This window comes from Vicugna pacos, chromosome 27, assembly GCF_048564905.1.
Source record: "Vicugna pacos chromosome 27, VicPac4, whole genome shotgun sequence".
Lineage (NCBI taxonomy): Eukaryota > Metazoa > Chordata > Mammalia > Artiodactyla > Camelidae > Vicugna > Vicugna pacos.
In genome coordinates this window covers 24147575-24164810 of record NC_133013.1, presented here as the reverse complement: position 1 = coordinate 24164810, position 17236 = coordinate 24147575, and the positions used below count along the sequence as shown (strand labels likewise).

Below are 17236 nucleotides of genomic sequence, written 5' to 3'. Positions count from 1 at the left end.
AGTTCACGGTTTGGGAGTAGACATAGTTGGGCCTGGAGGTCATGGGAGCACAGGGGTGGGGTGAGCAGGTAACTAGCCAAAGGAGAAGAGTCTCAGGGCCACGGCCACCCCATCAAGTCTCCAGATGAGACACTCAGGGGCAGGAAGGCCCCCTCTGAAGATGGAGTCTTCAGGCTGGAAGAAGGTGGTTGGCCCAAGAGAGACAGGATTACAAAGACATAAACACAGGAGTTTGAAAACCCAGGCTGAGGCCCCAGTTTCTGTTTTATCTGGGCCCTCCATGTCACAGGGACCTTAATTGATCCTCCAACTCTCCGAGCCTCAGTTTCCCCATCTGTCACCCTTAGTCTCTGGAAAAGACACAGTGTTGAGAACATTACTGGAATTTCTGGTTTTGGTGGGGCAGGTGCCGGGATGCTGTCTGCTGTCACCTTGGGAAGGGCCCTGGGCTGGAGCCCCAGACAGCCCTGAGGAGCCAAGGCCCGTCCACTCAGCAGAAGATGCCGGCAGGGGGGCCTGAGCCCATCTGGCAAGAAGGGATGAATCAGGCTCGTCCACAAATCACCACCCTCAGCAATGCCTCCCTTACCATTGACTGGGGTGATTAGACAGATGAGAGCTGCCGCAGAAAAGAGCTGAGCTCCCAGGTGCCAGTTATACGAGCCCAGGGTGAGAGACGGGGCACACCCAGCTCCTGAAATCACTGCCCAGGAGAGAACACGTCAGGGAGAGCTGCAGAGTGGTAGGGCTGCCCTGGGAGCCCCCTACCTCCAGAATCCTTGGAGTCCAGCTCATAAACATCTTCAGCACTGAAGGCACCCCCGTTGGGTGTTCTGTTGCTTGCGGCTGAAGGCAGATCATGGTGTAATTATCAGCTGGAACCCTGAAGCCAAGTACTGAGGCTGCACCTCATCCCAATGGCATCACCACCTCTGACAGCAGCGACTCAGCCTCCCTGGACTCGACTTTTCCCTCTACCAAATGGAGTGATGCTTCTAGATCTGGAGGCAGACTAGAAATCTTCTGTTAATTGAAGGCCCTTACCCTATCATTGGCAGGAAACTTCACAGCCAGGCTCTCTCCTCTGCCTCCCCCCACCCCCCTCACAACCGGCCTCTTCCCTCCCCCCAGAGCCACCCTCTCCTACCTCCACACCTTTGCCCCTCTGCTCCCAGCCTCCCTCCAGGCATGCCTTCTTTGATCTTCCTTCCCTGAGCAAATCCTCCCATCCCACAAGGCTCCCACACCCCAGGCCTTCCTGTCCCAGCAGCTCTGATCCAGCCAGGGCAGAAGATGGCCATGCTGGCTGCAGGCTGAAGCAATTGGGGAAGGAAGTAATAGGACATCTAAAGAGATTCAAGTTCTCTGCTGCAGAGAGGTCCTCCTCCGCCCTCCCCAGCATCCCCCGCCGTGCAGCTCCCAAGGCTTGGCCACCAGAATAGCCAGCTTGGCTTTGGAGCTGAGCACTGGGGGCATCATTAAGCGCTGTATGTGGACTACCTCAGTCCTCACCCTGGCCTGCAGAGTGCACATTATCATCACCCTCACTTTACAGAGGGGCAAACTAAGGATTAAAGAGTTTATGTGACTCACCCAAGGCCTCACAGCCACTAAGTGGAAGCTTGGGCTTCAGACCCAGGTCTGTCTGGTGCCTAAAGCCCATGGCTTAACCTCCGTAGGTGTCTGTTATCAACAGCCCTCTCTTCACACTGGGTTTCATCCCTCCTTTCTCAGGCCCGCCTCCAGATTCCCTCACCCTGATCTGTAGCTGGAAAAGCTGAGTCCAGGAGGCTGTCGGGGCTGGTGGTGCTGTCGGGTGAGAGTCCAGACCTGGCACATGATCTTCCAAGTTCACTTTATTTGCACCCATTGAGGAAGCCTTGGCTACCAGGAACATAAAACCAGAAGGTCTGACATGGACGAGGCGCCTCATTGCCCACACAAAGGGTCCGGAGGCAGCGTGGCCTCCAGGTGAAGTACGTTAGACCCCAGCTCAGTTTCTCTGTGATTTTCCTCATTTACTCTCTCCCTCCCCCCAGCTGCAACAGCTCTGGTCTCCAAGTCCAGACACAGCCTCATCCAGAGGAAGAAAAAGGACCCCTCCCCTTGTGTCTCATTTCCAGCAGAGTCCTCCTCATTCAAGTCTCCCAGAGGACTGCCCTTTGAGTCTCACTGGCCAGAAGTGAGTCACACGCTCCCACATCACCATCACTGACCTCGGGAGGGAGATCTCTTGATTGGGGTGTTAGGGATGTTGGGAGCCAACCAATGTGACCACCCAGTCTTCTCTCAGTGGGGTCCACAAACACTGCTGGGGACCAACTCCTGGAACTGGAGCTCAGAGAGGACACGGACCTGGTCTCTGCTCTGAAGGGCCCATGGACAGGTTCCAGAAAGGTCTCTCCAGATGGGAAGTGACTTAGAGAGGGTAAGACCAGAAGAGGGTGTTGCAATAAGTCTGAGAGAAGGACGAGGCCTAGATGGGCAGGCAGAGGGGAGGGGATGAATCAGCGGGACATCAGGGAGGGGAGGAGCTGGACGGAGACATCTGAGCACCCCTCAGAAAAGGGAATTGCTCTCAGGCCTCCCTCCATCACCAACCCCTAGGGAGGGAAATCCAGTCCTGAAAATCACAATCACGTTTGCTTCAAAACACAGTTTGCCTTGAGGTCTGGGCAGCTGTGTTTCAGGCTGTTGCTCCCTTTTTAAGGAAGAGCTCCATGTGCGGGCAGAGCCCTGTCCTGTTTTGCATGGCATTTGAACACACCGACACGAAGAACTCAAGAAGTCGTAGGTCCAAGGATTGAGAACAAAATGTACAATTAGTTTTTATGACACTGATGGTCACAGCCAGCCCCCTGGCAGGGTTCAGCTCCAGAGACCACATCATCCATCTTTCTGCGTTCAGGAGGATTACCGCCTGCAGGCCGGCGTGTCTTTTACATGCCTGATCTCACTGAGCGCTGTCTCCCTGGACCAGCTATACAATTTGCAGCATCAAAGCAAAACGAAAATGTGCGACCTCTGATTGAAAAAGCAAGGGGAGAATTGCCGTTAAAGGGTCTAAAATACAAAGCCTTTTCCTTCCCAGGTTCTCTCAGCCTGTCTTGGTGCTTTGTTTGCTATTTAAGGTAACACGCCCCGGGGCATGGGAATACTTGTGGGGCAAGCACCCTCCATCTCTTGACTCCTGTCAGTAGGAAACCTGCCAGCTGCTGGGTTTCCCTTCCTGCCAGCCACCAGCCTGCATGCCCTGCTGGGGGCAGGGAAATCGAGCCAGGCACCTCCGTTTCCCATGGTGGATGGCAATTCCCAAGAGTATTGCAAACTCATGCCAGGATGCCCTAGGTACTTAGGTCAGAAGTGAGAGAGAGAGACTCACCCTGCTGAGTGTGTAATGGTTCTGTCAGCCCAAGGCTGGGACAGCTACCGCCACGAGAAGCCACCAGGCAACCCTGAGCCTCCCCACACCTGCACCAGGTCCCTGCTGGGGGCAGAAGGTGGCAGGGGTTGCCAGGCAGGAGTGGGGAGGGGAAAGCAGAGAATCCATCAGGGGAGGTGGCAGGAGGCAGGACCGCACCTGAGTTGAGGCTTCAAGCCCTTAATGCATGCATCTTTGCCCCACCAGATGTCATTTCCAAAACACAAGTTCAAAGATAGTATTATCAAGAATTTCAAGATGCACATCCCTGTAGCCAGCCCTGCTCGCTACAGTCTGTTCTCCATGCAGCGGGGTGAAATTTTTAGACCCAAATCTACTCGTGTACCTTCCTCTTGTTATGACTTCCCATTGCTTTCAGAACATTGGCCTCTGTCCTCCCATAGCCTATAGGTCCTGAATGACCTGGCCCCACACTACCCTTCAGCTTCATCTCACATGGGAAGAATCTCGAGAAATAGCTTGGGGCCTCCTAGAAAGGGGAAGGGGCTGTAGAGAAGGAGCATCTCACAGCTCCTTGGTGACATTAGCAATCCAGGAGTCCCTTACCATGAATTCCATTTGGAAATAGTATCACCACTGGTCCAAGGGATATACATTTTGTCCCTTGCTAACAAGCCGTCTTAGTATTATCTGCTGGCAGGCCAGTGACACATGTATCCCCTTCCTTCCCGGAGGAGCAGAACGCACTGCCGTGATGCTGGAACGGCTGTGCGGTGCCCACCCACCCCATGGCTGAAATGGAATGTTTCTGTACCCAACCAGCATGGTCCACTGCTGGGGAGATGGCCTGCAGAGTCCTTCCGGGTGGCCAGAAGCACACGTCCGCTGGGCTCCCACTCTCAACCCCAGCTACCCTGCCTTGGAATGGAACTAGCCCCACTGCAGTGCACCCACCAGCATTTACTGTCTGGGGATATGGAAACAAACAAGGTACAGTTCCCGTCTGTCCGGTGGGGGAGGTGGCCCAGGGGGAAAATGTGCTGAGTGGCAGGACGGCGGTGGTGCAAGGAGAGGGAGGATCTGCAGCAGAGCCAGAGCAGCCTGGGAAGTCCTCCTGCAGGAGGGGGCTGGGGCCTGATTAACCAGAAGGCGCTCACAGGCGAGGCCAGGCAAGAGGCTGGGGTCTCACTGCACAGGGCCCTGTGCTGAGCACTTCACATGCCTGAGGTCTCACTTAACCCAGCAGATAAGGAAACCGAGGCTCAGAGAAGTCAGTTAACTTGTCAGAGTCCTGTCCTAAGCTGGGGCAGGAGCATGAGGAGGAAGGAGGGGAAAGAAGGGAAATCCCCAGCTGCGAAGGGGGTAAGGAGACCAGGGGCCATGCGGGGTGGGGGGTGGGGGCTCCTAGATGGCTATCTGACACCAGCAGGCATCCTGGCCCCGGGACCTCCGAGGTGGCCCAGAGTGTGGCCCTTGGCCCTCAGGATGTGATAGAGGTTCTGTTTTTCAGTTTGCCACAGGAAAGCCGTTGTAGAAAATTAGGCTTCTTCCCCTTCACACAGCTCTTCCGAGTTGACAGGGAGCTTTCAGATTTACTAATTTGCAGCCACCAGGCTGACTCTGAGTTTCCAATCATTGTCAGTCTTCAGAAGCTGGGTGTTATTGGCCAGGATCCTTAAACATCAAAGAGGTGCAAAGTGGCCAGTGGGCAGCCAGCAGGCAACCGGGACCCCCACCCAGCCCGGCAGACGTGGGGGAAGGGCCCCTCCAGTGAGGACCAAGAACCACCACCACCAGCTCACTGGTCAGAGGGCGGGGGCCCGCAGTGGGGGCAGTCAGCAGAGACCACCTGGAGGCTCTCAAATGGTAGGCAGGGTGCCTCTCAGAAGCCCTGGGGGACTTTGTTAAAAAAACATAAGCCTGGGTTCCAACATAAACCTACTGATTGGGTGAGGACCACGGAATCTGCATTGTCTTTAGATTTCATAAGTGAGACAGATAAACATCCTTGGACTGGAACTCCTGCTCCTGCCTCACTGCTTCATTTTGCAGATGGGGAAACTGAGGCCCAGAGGGACAGAATGACTGGCCTGGTCCTGACAGGGAAGGCAGGGTGTAAGCACCTCCCGCCCAACCCCGACTCCACCCCTATCCTTTCCAGACTGTTTTGTTTTATGTTTTCTATTGTTGCAGTGTCTCAAAAAAGAGCATCAAAACAGTTTTTTGGCATCCTCTCCCTGGTTCGGTTGGTCTTAATTTAGTCAGAAAATGGCTTGTTCACAGTAAGGCAAAGCTTGATTCTGACCCAGCTGGTGTTTAATTATTACCCGAGAACCTGAGATTCAGAGGCAGGAGACCTTGACTTCAGTCTTGCTGAGCCAGAAAATCACTAAGTTGAGATATGGGGAGGGGACCCGGATGGAGGCAGAGGAAGCAGTGCGTGCCTTCCGGACACGTCCAGCTGTGGGTGGTGGGTGGGGCAGCGGGCTTGGAGTTGAAGGGTGGGGTTTGAATCCTGGCTCCAGCCTCACCTCACCGCAACTCAGTTTCCTCATCTGGAAACTGGGGATGATGAGCCTACATATTCAACAGAGTTGCTCTAAAATTTAAATAAGATGTTCCTAACGTACCTAGCCCAGTGTTTGAAAACTGGAAAGGCATCCAGCTCCAATTCTGTGCACAGCAGGCTTTCAACCCACAGCGATGGTCACGGTGCGCCGTAGACTTGGCCTTGCTGCTGCTGACGGCCCTGTCTTCTCAGGATCGGCTGGAAAAGCCTCACTCCCGGGACTTCAAAGAGCAGGACAAAGCCGAGGAGTGACTGGCAGCCGGAGCAGTGCGGAGGGCGTGACAGCAGACTCTCGTCAGACCATGAGACCCCACGGTCCGGGGTGGGGACCAGGTGTCCATCTCCCCAATTCTCTGTCGTCTGCAAAAGGCACGTTTTCTCATGTATTATTTTGTTTTTCTTAATGTGTACATTCTTATTTTGATATCTTTAAAAGTAGAGAAGAGTACAAAGAACTCTAGTCCTCTTTCTCCAGAATCACATTATTTAAATTTTATCACCATTACTTTATTATTTCTCTGTATGGACTTAGGTACACATGTTACTTACATATGCATCATGATGTAGCATGTATCATCTGAGTAAGTTGGAGACATGGGAACCCTTCACTCCTGAATTCTTCAGTGTTTATTTCCTGAAAGCAAGGACATTCCCTTACATAACCACAGTGCAATTTTCAAAATTAAAAAATTTAACACTGATAACAACGCTCTTGTCTGCACTTCTCGTTCAAATTTAATTCCATCAATTGTAATGTCCCTTAAGTCTGTTTTTCCCTTCTGGTCTCCTTCAATCTTTGACAGTTCCTCTGTCTTCCCTTGACCTTCTTTACACTGATACTTTGGTCATTTTGTAGAATGTCTCTCCATTTGGGTTTGCGTCTGGTCCTTCCCCCATGATTAGATTCAGATCATGCATTTGCAGCAGGAACGCCACACCACCATTCTGTGTCCTCAGCGCATCGTATCAGGAGGCATGTGATTCAGCTTGTCCCACTGTCAGTGGCGTTAACTTCGGTCACTCCATTTAGGTGGTTTCCACCAGTTTTCTTTGCCACAGAGTTACTGTTTTGCCCTTTGTGATTAATACACATCTCATAGTAAAATTTTGAGGCTACATGAATACGCGTATCCTGTTCCTCGCTGCACTTCCACCCACTAGTTTTGGCATCCACTGATGATTTTCTAACTTCAGCATTCCACGTGTGTTTATAAATTGACATCTTACTGAGAAGAGTGTTCCCTTCCCCTCATTTATTTATTCATTTACTTCTATTAATGAGGACTCAGGAATTCCTATTTCAATGGGTTATAATCCGTTGTTGTTGTTATATTTATTTTGGTGCTCACACTGTTCTAGCTTGGCCAGGATGAGTCCCTTTAGGGTGGCTTCTGCTTCCTTTGATATGGCACTGTTCGTTTTTGAGCACTTCTTTACTTTCTGGCACAAGATTTTTCAGGCTCATCTTGTACATTACCTGCCTCCAGCTCTGGAATCTAATTTTCTCCAAGCATCCCTGGTTCCTTTTAATGTGAATCCAAAGCTTTTGCCCTTAACTCTTTGCTCTTTACCTCTTGTCTCCCAGAAATGGTTAGAGTAGATTTTAAGGAGAGAGTCATAATTTTGTACGAACAGGTGAGCCAAGAAGTTTTAGATTATGCTGATCTGAGCCGCTAGGAGTAGCTGCGGTTTGGTGGAGCCTAGAGAAATATGAGTTCTTTTCTTCTTCTTTCTTCTTCTTTCTTCTTTCTTCTTCTTTCTTCTTCTTTCTTCTTCTTCTTCTTTCTTCTTTCTTCTTTCTTCTTCTTTCTTCTTCTTCTTCTTCTTTTCTTCTTCTTCTTCTTCTTCTTCTTCTTCTTCATCATCATCATCATCATCGACACTATTAGGAGCAAGAAACATTTTTATTCATTCAGTGGTGCTCTGTGCCAGGCTAGGAAGAGGCAGGGCCAGCTCATGTAGGCATCACACGCCAGGCTGAGGGTTTGGATTTTAAGCTAAGAGCACTAAGGGGTCATCAAAGACCTTGGAGCCAGAGGGTCCCATCTCCCTTCTTCCCTTGAAGGTCATATATCTTTCTAGGGCTGCCTTCTCACTCCCTGACATCAAGACCTTGTGGCCAAATCACACAGAAAGGGGAAAAGGAGAGAAATGATGTACTTCTCCTTAAACACAATGGAAGGATGATCTGTCACCCTTTTCCAGCAGAAAGCACACTGAGAGGCCCAGAAGCTAGCATAGAGGGAGGGGTGGGAGTGGTGAGATTTGACAACCCGGACATTTCGAAACTTCCAGGCCAGAAAAATCAGGAACCAGTGTTCTCAGAGGATGTGACTCTCTTGACAGGGACTCCCGTAATACACAAACAATAATCTATTATTTGACTTTCTTTTCCCAATCCACACTTTTCAAAGCATCTGGATAAGGCACAGGTTTGTATTCTTTAAAATGTTTCTCCCACAGGGCTGCCATGTACAGCTGAGCAGGTGGTTCACTGCCCAAGATGTGAAAGACATAAAGATGAATTGTCCAAATTCCCCTTCGAGGGAGGACCTGCTGCCCAGCTGCAGGGAGAGTGAGCAGCACACAGTCTCCTGCTGGCAGTACCCTCAGAGCCCACCCCGGCTGCAGGGGACCCTCCTTACCTGAGGTCACATCCTTCCTGGGGCAGCTCAAATCTGGTGACTGATGGAGAAAGAAAGTAAAGTCCCGTCGACTTAGGTCTGATGCTGGACAACTCTGGTGAGCACTACTTGCTCCGATGCTGAGACTCGATTGAGCCTGAAACACAGGTTGACTTCCCTCTGCCCAATCCTGCTCTCTCCCCTTTCCTTTCTCTAGTAAGCATTGCATGCTCCAAAACTCTGTTTCAAAGTCTGCTGTTGCAGAACCCACCCTGCAACACAAGAGTATCCAGCCCAGGGGATGAGTGAAGGCTGAAAATCAGAGCTTGTTTCTCTAGCCAGGAGGAATTAACGTGGAACTTCAACCACCAAAGGAGCCACCACTTTCTAATTCTCCTTGCACCTGCTTGGGGCTGCCCTGTCCACTCTCCTCTGGCCGTGGTCACTCTCTCTAAGCAAGCCCCTTCTCTCTGCCCTCTGCCCTCTTCTTTTTCAATAATCCCCCAGAAAAGCCTTCCCATTGATCCAAGAGACCCAGGGCAGTTCTGTCCCCTGTCTGCAGCAGAGAAATTGTTTGGTAGGTATTTAAACTTGCTCAGAGGACCAGTTGGGGGGCATTCATCTCTTCAGGGCATTGCCAGGCCAGAGGATCTCAGAGATGGAAGAACACCAGAGGCTTCTGCAAATGGGTAAGCCAGAGGCCGGCAAGGGTCAGGTTCTCGTCCAGGGTCACACAGTGAGCTAGTCACAGAACCAGGTGCTGGGCAGCCTGTCAGAGCCCCCTGGTCCCACCCCTGCCCTTGGGCCAGCCTCTGGAGACTCGGTTGGTACCTGAATTCACTTTACATCCTGGTATTGAACCAGCTCTTCCCTTTGGCTTCCATCCCCTCTGTCCTGAACTTTCCTGTGGGCCCCCGAGCCCTGCCCCTCCTCTTTGCCCTCCTTCCCAGCTCCGCTCCTTGGTCAGCCTAGAAATCACCTCCTCCCTCTCTTTTGCCCCTACAGCCCTTTGTTCACTTTCTCTGGCCTCTGGCCTTGGCCTTGGCCTTTTGCTCTGCTATCTGCAGGGCTCCGAGGGCCCAGGCTTGGCCAGTGTAGGGACATCTGTGCCTGGCTGGCTGGAGCTGGGCCCTTGCCCTGCAGGCTCAGCTTCCAGAGGGCATGAGGTCGCACCCACCTCGCCGAGGAAGCTGTCACACCGGAGCAGGAACCAGTCACCGCGCTCCCACTGCGTGCTGGACACTGAGCTTCCTGTTGGCCATCTCTTGTCTTCACAAAACTGCTCAGGGACCGTATTTTCACCTCTGTCATGGGAGAAACAGGGCTGCATGATTAGTAAGTGAAGGAGCTGGGACTGGAACCCCAAGTCTATACAGTTCAAACCTCCCACCCCCAGTCTACATTTCTACTATAACCCCCACCCCAATGCAGACTTAAGTTCGCACAGTGCCTCACCTGCTACAGGGCACGCCCAGAAAGTCACTTGGCAGTAAGTATCAAAGGAGTCTTGAGGGATTTAAAAATTTGATATACTTTGTCCAGGAATTCCGTGACTAGAAATCTACCCCAAGGAAATAACAAGAAACATGGGAAACAATTCATGTACCAAGACGTTGGTAACAGTATTATTCATCACAGGGAAAAAACCCGAAACAACCTACATGTCCAAGCCTAATTAAATTACAGCAGTGCTCTACGGAGAATACCCCGCAGGCATCGAAAATATTTACAAAGAGTTTAATAATGACACGGAGGCAACGTTCATGACATCATGCCAAATGAAAACAGCAGGTTACAAAATCATACAGCTCAATCTCAACCCTGAAAATATGCTCTGCAGTTACAAGGAGAGAACGGCGGCGTGAGCCTGCCCGCGGCGCGCACGCGACTCCCGCAGCAGCCCCCCCCCCCCGCCGCGGCGCCGCCTCGTCCCTCTCCCCGCGGGGCCGGGCGCGTGTCGGGGCGGCGCCGCTGGTCTTCGTCCTCCCCGACCGAGCGCCAGCCGTAACACAGCCCGTTTCCGAAAGGACGCTCAGTCTGCACCCGCAGGTGGATGAGCAAGTGAAGGAAAGGAAAGGTCGGGAAGCTGCGCCCAGGCCCCAGGCCGCTCACCTCCCTGGAATCAGTCTCCTGACTGGTAGGGTCTTACACTTGCCACCTCCTGTCCCGGGCCCAAAGCCGACCTGATTCTTTCCTAAAGCCTTTGGCAGCCGTGTCACCTGAGAAACAGGGCGGCTCTTCCCCTGAGCAGCTCCGGTGTCCAGGAGGGAGCACCCCCGTCCCCCTGGGCGGGGGGATGGAGCTGGACGCCTGAGCTGCCGCTGGGAACAGACACCTCATGCACGTCTTGCCTGAGAATCCTCGCAGCTCTAACACTAGAGCAGTAAGGCCCCCGCTAACGTTTACAAAAACTAAGGCTCAGGGTTGTAATTTGCTCCAGCTCTTCCAGGAGGAAGTGGCGGAGCTAGGATTCAACCATCTCTGTCTCCAAAACCCACACCAGGACTACGAAAGTGACCCCGGCAAGTCCCTCCTCCAGTGTGAACCTTGGCTTCCCCTCTGGACAGTGAGGCTGCTGACTCAGACGGCGCAGCTGTCCCTTCCCCGTGGTGACGGTAAAATGCTCCGACTCAACCCCCCTCCCCCGCGCCCTCAGTCCCTGGAGGCAGCCTGGAGCCTTGAGGACCACAGGACGGCAAGCTGGCCGAGTGAGGCTATGTCCACTGAGCCTTCACAGGTAGCCTCAGGCTGAAGAAGCGCTCGTCCCCCCCCCCCCCACACTGGCAGAGAGCCCTGGCGCATGGCAGCACCGCACCCACGCCTCAGAAGGACGCGTGTGCACAGGGCTGCTGGCCATTTCCCCTGCCGTAACCACCCCCGGCTGGCATCTGAGGGTCCTGGGAGGCGCTTCCTGTTGGTTTTGCTCAGCTCAGCTCTTAAGGCCAAGGGGCTCCAAGAAACACAGTCATCTCCGCAGCACCCCCACCCCGGCTCCCCACACACACCATGGCAGTGAGGGAGACCATCGTAATAACAGCCCATGGCTGCAGCCCAGTAAGGCTGCAAGATCGTGAACAATCAGGCCGTGATGGCAGCCCTGGTGGGTAGGGGTGAGAGGTGAGGCTGGAGGCAGTGAGGCAGGGGAGGAGTCTGGAGAGACATGAGGAGGCTGGGCCAGGTCAGGGATAGATGGATGTAGGAAAGGGGTGTGGGGGCCTGGCTCCTGACACTGCCTCCCTCTGCTCCCAACAGCTGGGCTCCCTGCTGGCCAGCCTCCAGGGTCAGTCCTGACCCAGGAAAGGAGGATAAGAAGGCTTCCAGCAGCAGGTCTCATCCACTCTGGCTGGTGGTCAGTTTCCCATATGGATGACACAGTAACACAGTGAAGTGCCTGGCTCGGTGCCTGGCACGTAATGGGCACTTAGCCCTTGGTGGCAACCCCAGACCCAGAGCTGCACCTTCCAGACCTTATAAATGCCACTTTTCGTGGATGTGGGATTGCTCTGCCCACAGTCAGCCGGAGCTGGAGTTACAGCCCTGAATCCCAGGTCAGGCTGCTTGTAGCCCCAGTGCTAGGAGCCATCTGTCTGCCAGGCCATACCACCCCCTGGGCTGGAGAAGTAGAAAGGAGGAGGGCAATCTGAAGCCAGATAAACTGGGGTATGAATTCAGCTCTGTCTCTGACCAGCTCTGTGTTCTTGGCAAGTTACTCAACCTCTCTTAGCTTCATTTTTCTCATTTATAGAAATGGGCCAACAATACTTATCATAAAATAAACATAAACATACAGCACCATAAAAATAGGACTTTTCTGCTTTCAGAGTTTTGGCCGATGCCTAAAGGTGAAGATGCAAAAAGACGTTAGGAGACTACTTGTGTTTGCAGGATCTGCCTAGAGGGGGCTCCAAACAGACCCTGCATGGCTGCCCCTGGCCTGCCTCCAGCTTTGTATAGAGTTGTGGGCAGGGAGGAGACTGTGAGGATGACGCTGAGGAGAGTTTTGGGGAATGTTAATGTTTCACTTCCTCTTCCCTCCTGCAGATTCAGAGAATCAAAAATGACAATAGGGCTTGATCAATGGATCTCCCTCTTTCTTTCTCATTTTCTTTCTCTCCCTCTCCATTTCTCAGCTCTGCTTTCCTTGGGGTTGGCTCTGTTCTCAGGGAGCCTCTTTCTATACGGCCGCCCATGGCTGTTGAAGGCTTACATCCTTGTTTAGCATCCTCGGACAAAAAGGGATAGCTTCTTGTCCGATGGTCTGGCCAAAGTTTCCAGCCTGACTCTCCTTCACCTAATTTGGTGCATGTGCCCATCTCTGAACCAATCACTGTGGCCAGGGTGGGATGGATGCCCTGATTGGCCAGACCTGGGTCACATGTCTGCCTTCACCTAATTTGGTGCATGTGCCCATCTCTGAACCAATCACTGTGGCCAGGGTGGGATGGGGTGCCCTGATTGGCCAGACCTGGGTTACATGTCTCCTCCAGGAGCCCACGTGGATCAAGAGTAGAGGAGGGGACAGAGAGGGCTGTACAAGAAGAGGGAAAGGAATGCTAGGCAGAGGAAAACCTCCCATAATGGCTGCTTCGGCCTCAGGAGAATTACCTTCTCTGTGCCTCCTTTCCCAATCACCACATCTAAAGCAGCTCCCTCCTCCCCACTATTCTCCATCTCAGCACCTCCCAGTTTCCCTCATTGTTCTTACTGCTATTTAGAATTATATATTTGCTTACTTACTGTTTGCTCGTCTCCTCTGCTGTCCAGTGTCACTCCGTGGCAGCAGGAACGCACCGCCCTTGTTCACAGTGGTACCCTGCAACTAGCACAGTGCCTGATACGTGAGAGATGCTTAGAGATGCTTGTGGGATGAAGGAGTGTTACCCTCACCGAGAGTGCCCTTTCTCCAGGCAGGGACCAGACTTATTTCCTAAGGGTCTGCCACCCACCTCTACCCTAGGCTGCCCCAGGGAGTTCACACCCCTGGGCCCCTCTTCACCTCCCCACTCTCCCCTACACCCATCTCACTGGCTTTGCCCCAGGCTGTCCTTAACTGAGAGTCATGCCCAAGGGACAAGGGTCCAGAGGGTGGAGAAAAGTCCTCCCCTACACGGTCCTCTCACTATTTACTGTGCAGTAGTGTCACATTTACACAGAAGTTGCGGTTGTGTCCTCCTGGAGAAGGCTATCCTGGGAACCTACCAGGATGCTGTCCTGCTCCGGAGAAGAGGCAGGAAATGGAACTGCAGGACCAGGCAGTGTGGAGGGAAGCTCAGCCTCTCTTGGTTGCTTTTGGAAGGGTCCAGGTGAATGGGAGGGTCTCCTGGAGCAGGGAGGAAAAGGTGGTGTTATTCAAGCAAGGTGGGAGGGAGCCCAGCTGTACCTCAAAGGAGTTGTCAGGTTTCTGCTTAAGCCAATTCCCCTTCATCCTCCCCAAGCCTTTATCTGAGAGATCTTTACCATTCCTGCAAGACCCCACCAAACTGTCACCTGGGAGCTGCCCTGGGTCCTGGCTCAGAATCTCAGATGTTGGGGGAAAAGTGCTCCCCGAAGGCTGGAGGGATGGGGCAGTGGAAATCAGCGAGAGCGCTCAGAGGCCCCATTTTAGGGCTTGAAGAGCTTCATGCCAGAGTCAGTCTGCGTGTTTCTGAATTTTCTTTAGTGCGAGAAGCCTGAGCTTCTTGGACTGTGGCTTCAGTCCAACAGTTAGTGAAGTTGCTTCCCACAGGCTTGCAGGGGGTTGGGGGGGCCAGGTGCAGGGTCCTGCTCAGGTCTTCCTCCTGCCCTGAGTCTGGCCCCAGTCACTTCCCAGCCTTGGGGTGAGAGGTGGCTGTCCCCCTAACCTGAGCTGTGCAGGAGGGACCAGCTCAGCATTCAGGACTTGCAAACAAACTCTTTGGAGATGCTGGGACTCTCGACTGCACCCCAGGATGTCTTATCCCAGAGCAGAGGAGGGGAGAATGGCTGCGCCTCAATTCCAACTTTCCTGCCTCAAATCCTGTAGTTTTAGGAGTTAAGCCTAGAACTACAAGGAGGATGGGAGGTGTTGTGGCTCTTCAGACTTCCAGAACGTCTCTTCCAGGCACAGAGAAGGAGGTTTGGCATTTGCTGTGCTGGTAGGTTTCCAGACTAGAGCCTCCATCTCATTCCTATGACCCAGAAATTCTGTTCCTGTGCCTGTGATGGAGGAGGGAGGGGCAGCCTGAAAGTCCACCCGCGGGGGAGTGGATGAGTAAAACGTGGCCAGTACACTGCAGGCATACTCAGCAATGTGGATGCATCTTAAAATCAAAGTCGTCACTGAAAAAAGTAGGAAACCAGATGAGGTTTTATAACACAATACTATTTCCGTGCATAATAACACAGACATAGATGCAGGCTTATTTTTAGCATTGCACCATTGCCTCTGGTGTTAATAGAGTGAACACGACTATCTAATACCAATGTGTAAAAGATCTCAGACTGCTCATTTTTAGGATACTAGGGGAACAGATTTTCTTTTTAAAATTGAAGTATAGTTGACGTACAATATTATATGTTACTGGTGTACAATATAGTGATTCACAATTTTTAAAGATTATATACTCCATTTATAGTTGTTATAAAATATTGGCTATATTCTAGGGGAACATATTTTCAGCCAAAATATGGACACTAACCACATAGACCAGCATGACTGCATAAGATTTCTATGTTAAATTTTTTTATTTTGCAATTTTTGCATACTTCGCATAGTTGAAAAGTATTTCAGTGGTTACTCGCAACAATTCAGTACTATTTTAAATGTACCAAAATTCTATAAATTGACTTAGGAATAACATACCTAAGTGGAAATGTAAATTTATGTGTTATTCACAATATATTTCTGCTCTCCAAATTATTTTTCATCTTTACATTGCCTGGGCCCTGAGTTTAGAATAACGTACTTATTCTACAATTGGATAAAGTCATGATAATGAATTAATGCTTATAATTTTCCCCTTACACTTAAGAAAAATACATAATTTTCCAAGTTAAAAAATATACTCAACACAAAACACATGCAAGAACACATGCAAATAAAAAGATGTGCATTAAGCACGTTAGAGTGCTTATCCATAGCGGAGAGGGGAATGGGAGGAAACTATGGGATAAAAGGTAATTCAGTAATTCAAAATCAAGAAAGAGGCCTTATACAAAGATGCTAATGGACCACGAGGCTAAGTCACTCAACCTCTCTGCCCACACCCAAGGGCAAAACTAATGAAAAGCCCTGCAAATCTCCTGTCTCCAGACCCAAGGCCAGGTCCATCTTCTCCAGCTCTGGGGCCCAAGGTCTTCCAAGAGCTTGAGTCAAAAGCACAGTGGCCTGTGGTTTATCATCCACCCATCCAGAAAATTCCTAGAAGCTTGTGGTCAAGGCTCAAGAAATTTCACCCTAAAAAGTCAGGGAGGCTGAGAGATGCACCCCCTAGAGGCCAGAAAGATGGTCAGAGGTCGCTGGAGTCAATTTCTGGTCGAAGTGAATCAAAACATCAAGGAAAAAAAAAGATAAGAACTTTATTTACAAACCAGAAATAGACTCACAGACATAGAAAACAAACTGTGATTACCAGGGGGAACGGCTGGGGGTGGGGAGGGATAGATTAGAAGTTTGGGATTAACAGATACACACTACTATGTATAAAATAGATAAACAAAGACCTAGTGTGTAGCACAGGAAACTATATTCAACTTCTTGTAATGAGCTGTAATGGGACAGAAACTGAAAAAAAATATATATATATATTTACATGTATATGTATAACTGAATTGCTTTGCTGTACACTTGAAAATAACAATGTAAATTAACTACATTTCAATAAAAAAACAAGAATCAAGAAAAAGTCTATTAATAAAAACAAACCAACCAGCTTTCAAGAGGATAGAGGCTGGGCAGCCTGTCCTGACTGATCTCGGAGGCCATGACTGCCCAAGAGCTCCAGCTCCCAGCAGCGCCCAGGTGGCGGCGGTGGCGGCTGCGAGGACAGGAACCTGCAGGGCAAGCCCCTGGTAGAGCACTCGTCAACCCGAGGCCTGCAGTGCTTTTGGTCCTGTACCTCCAGCTCCTGAAAGAAACAAAATCAGCCCAGATTCCAAGGAGAGAACAGCCTCAGAGCTGCCTTGCTTACAGAGCCCTGAAAACGACTGACCTTCACTGTCTGCGATACATACGGTGTCACATCCCCCGGTGGTACAGGAGCCCTCAGCCAAATCACAACCAAGGCAAACTTGCGCGGCAGGCGGTACCACTTCTAAAGCCCTAGGCTCCTTCTTCAGCCCTTCCAAACAGGGGCAAGTGGTCTCCATTTGTACTCTTATCTCAGGCCCTGATACTGCTGGGGGTGGGCCTGCCCTGCCTTCTCGTGTGAGGTGGATGCCAGTCATCTATTCTCTTGTTCTACAAGGCAGGACGATAAGGAAGGAGATGCAAGCGGGACCTGAGAAGACAGTGGAGGGAAATCAGTGCCCCTAAACATCCCCTCCAGTCCATCTTCCGCACGGCTGTGCAGGGATCATTCCTTTCTTCTTAATTGCTTTATAGTTATTTTTTTGAACATCTGATTGTGGAAAATCTCAAGCATATCCAAAAGCAGAATAGGAGAACGAACGCTCATGTCCCCATCAACCCACCCTCAGTGGTTA

General features: G+C 51.4%; 1 long non-coding RNA gene across 3 annotated transcripts; it reads right to left on the bottom strand.

Annotated features, from left to right (window-relative positions):
- Positions 1–5645: 5645 nt before the first annotated feature.
- LOC116285823 (uncharacterized) lies at positions 5646–17236 on the bottom strand. 3 transcript variants are annotated; one of them, XR_012064845.1, is made up of 8 exons: positions 16744–17236; positions 16462–16659; positions 13775–13895; positions 13313–13394; positions 9753–9879; positions 8597–8636; positions 6501–6585; positions 5646–6311 (listed from the first exon to the last, which is right to left on the bottom strand). It is a non-coding gene; the product is annotated as an uncharacterized lncRNA (long non-coding RNA). The 3 variants fall into 3 exon arrangements; XR_012064844.1 differs by having other exon boundaries at positions 6501–7833; positions 16462–17236; XR_012064843.1 differs by having other exon boundaries at positions 16462–17236.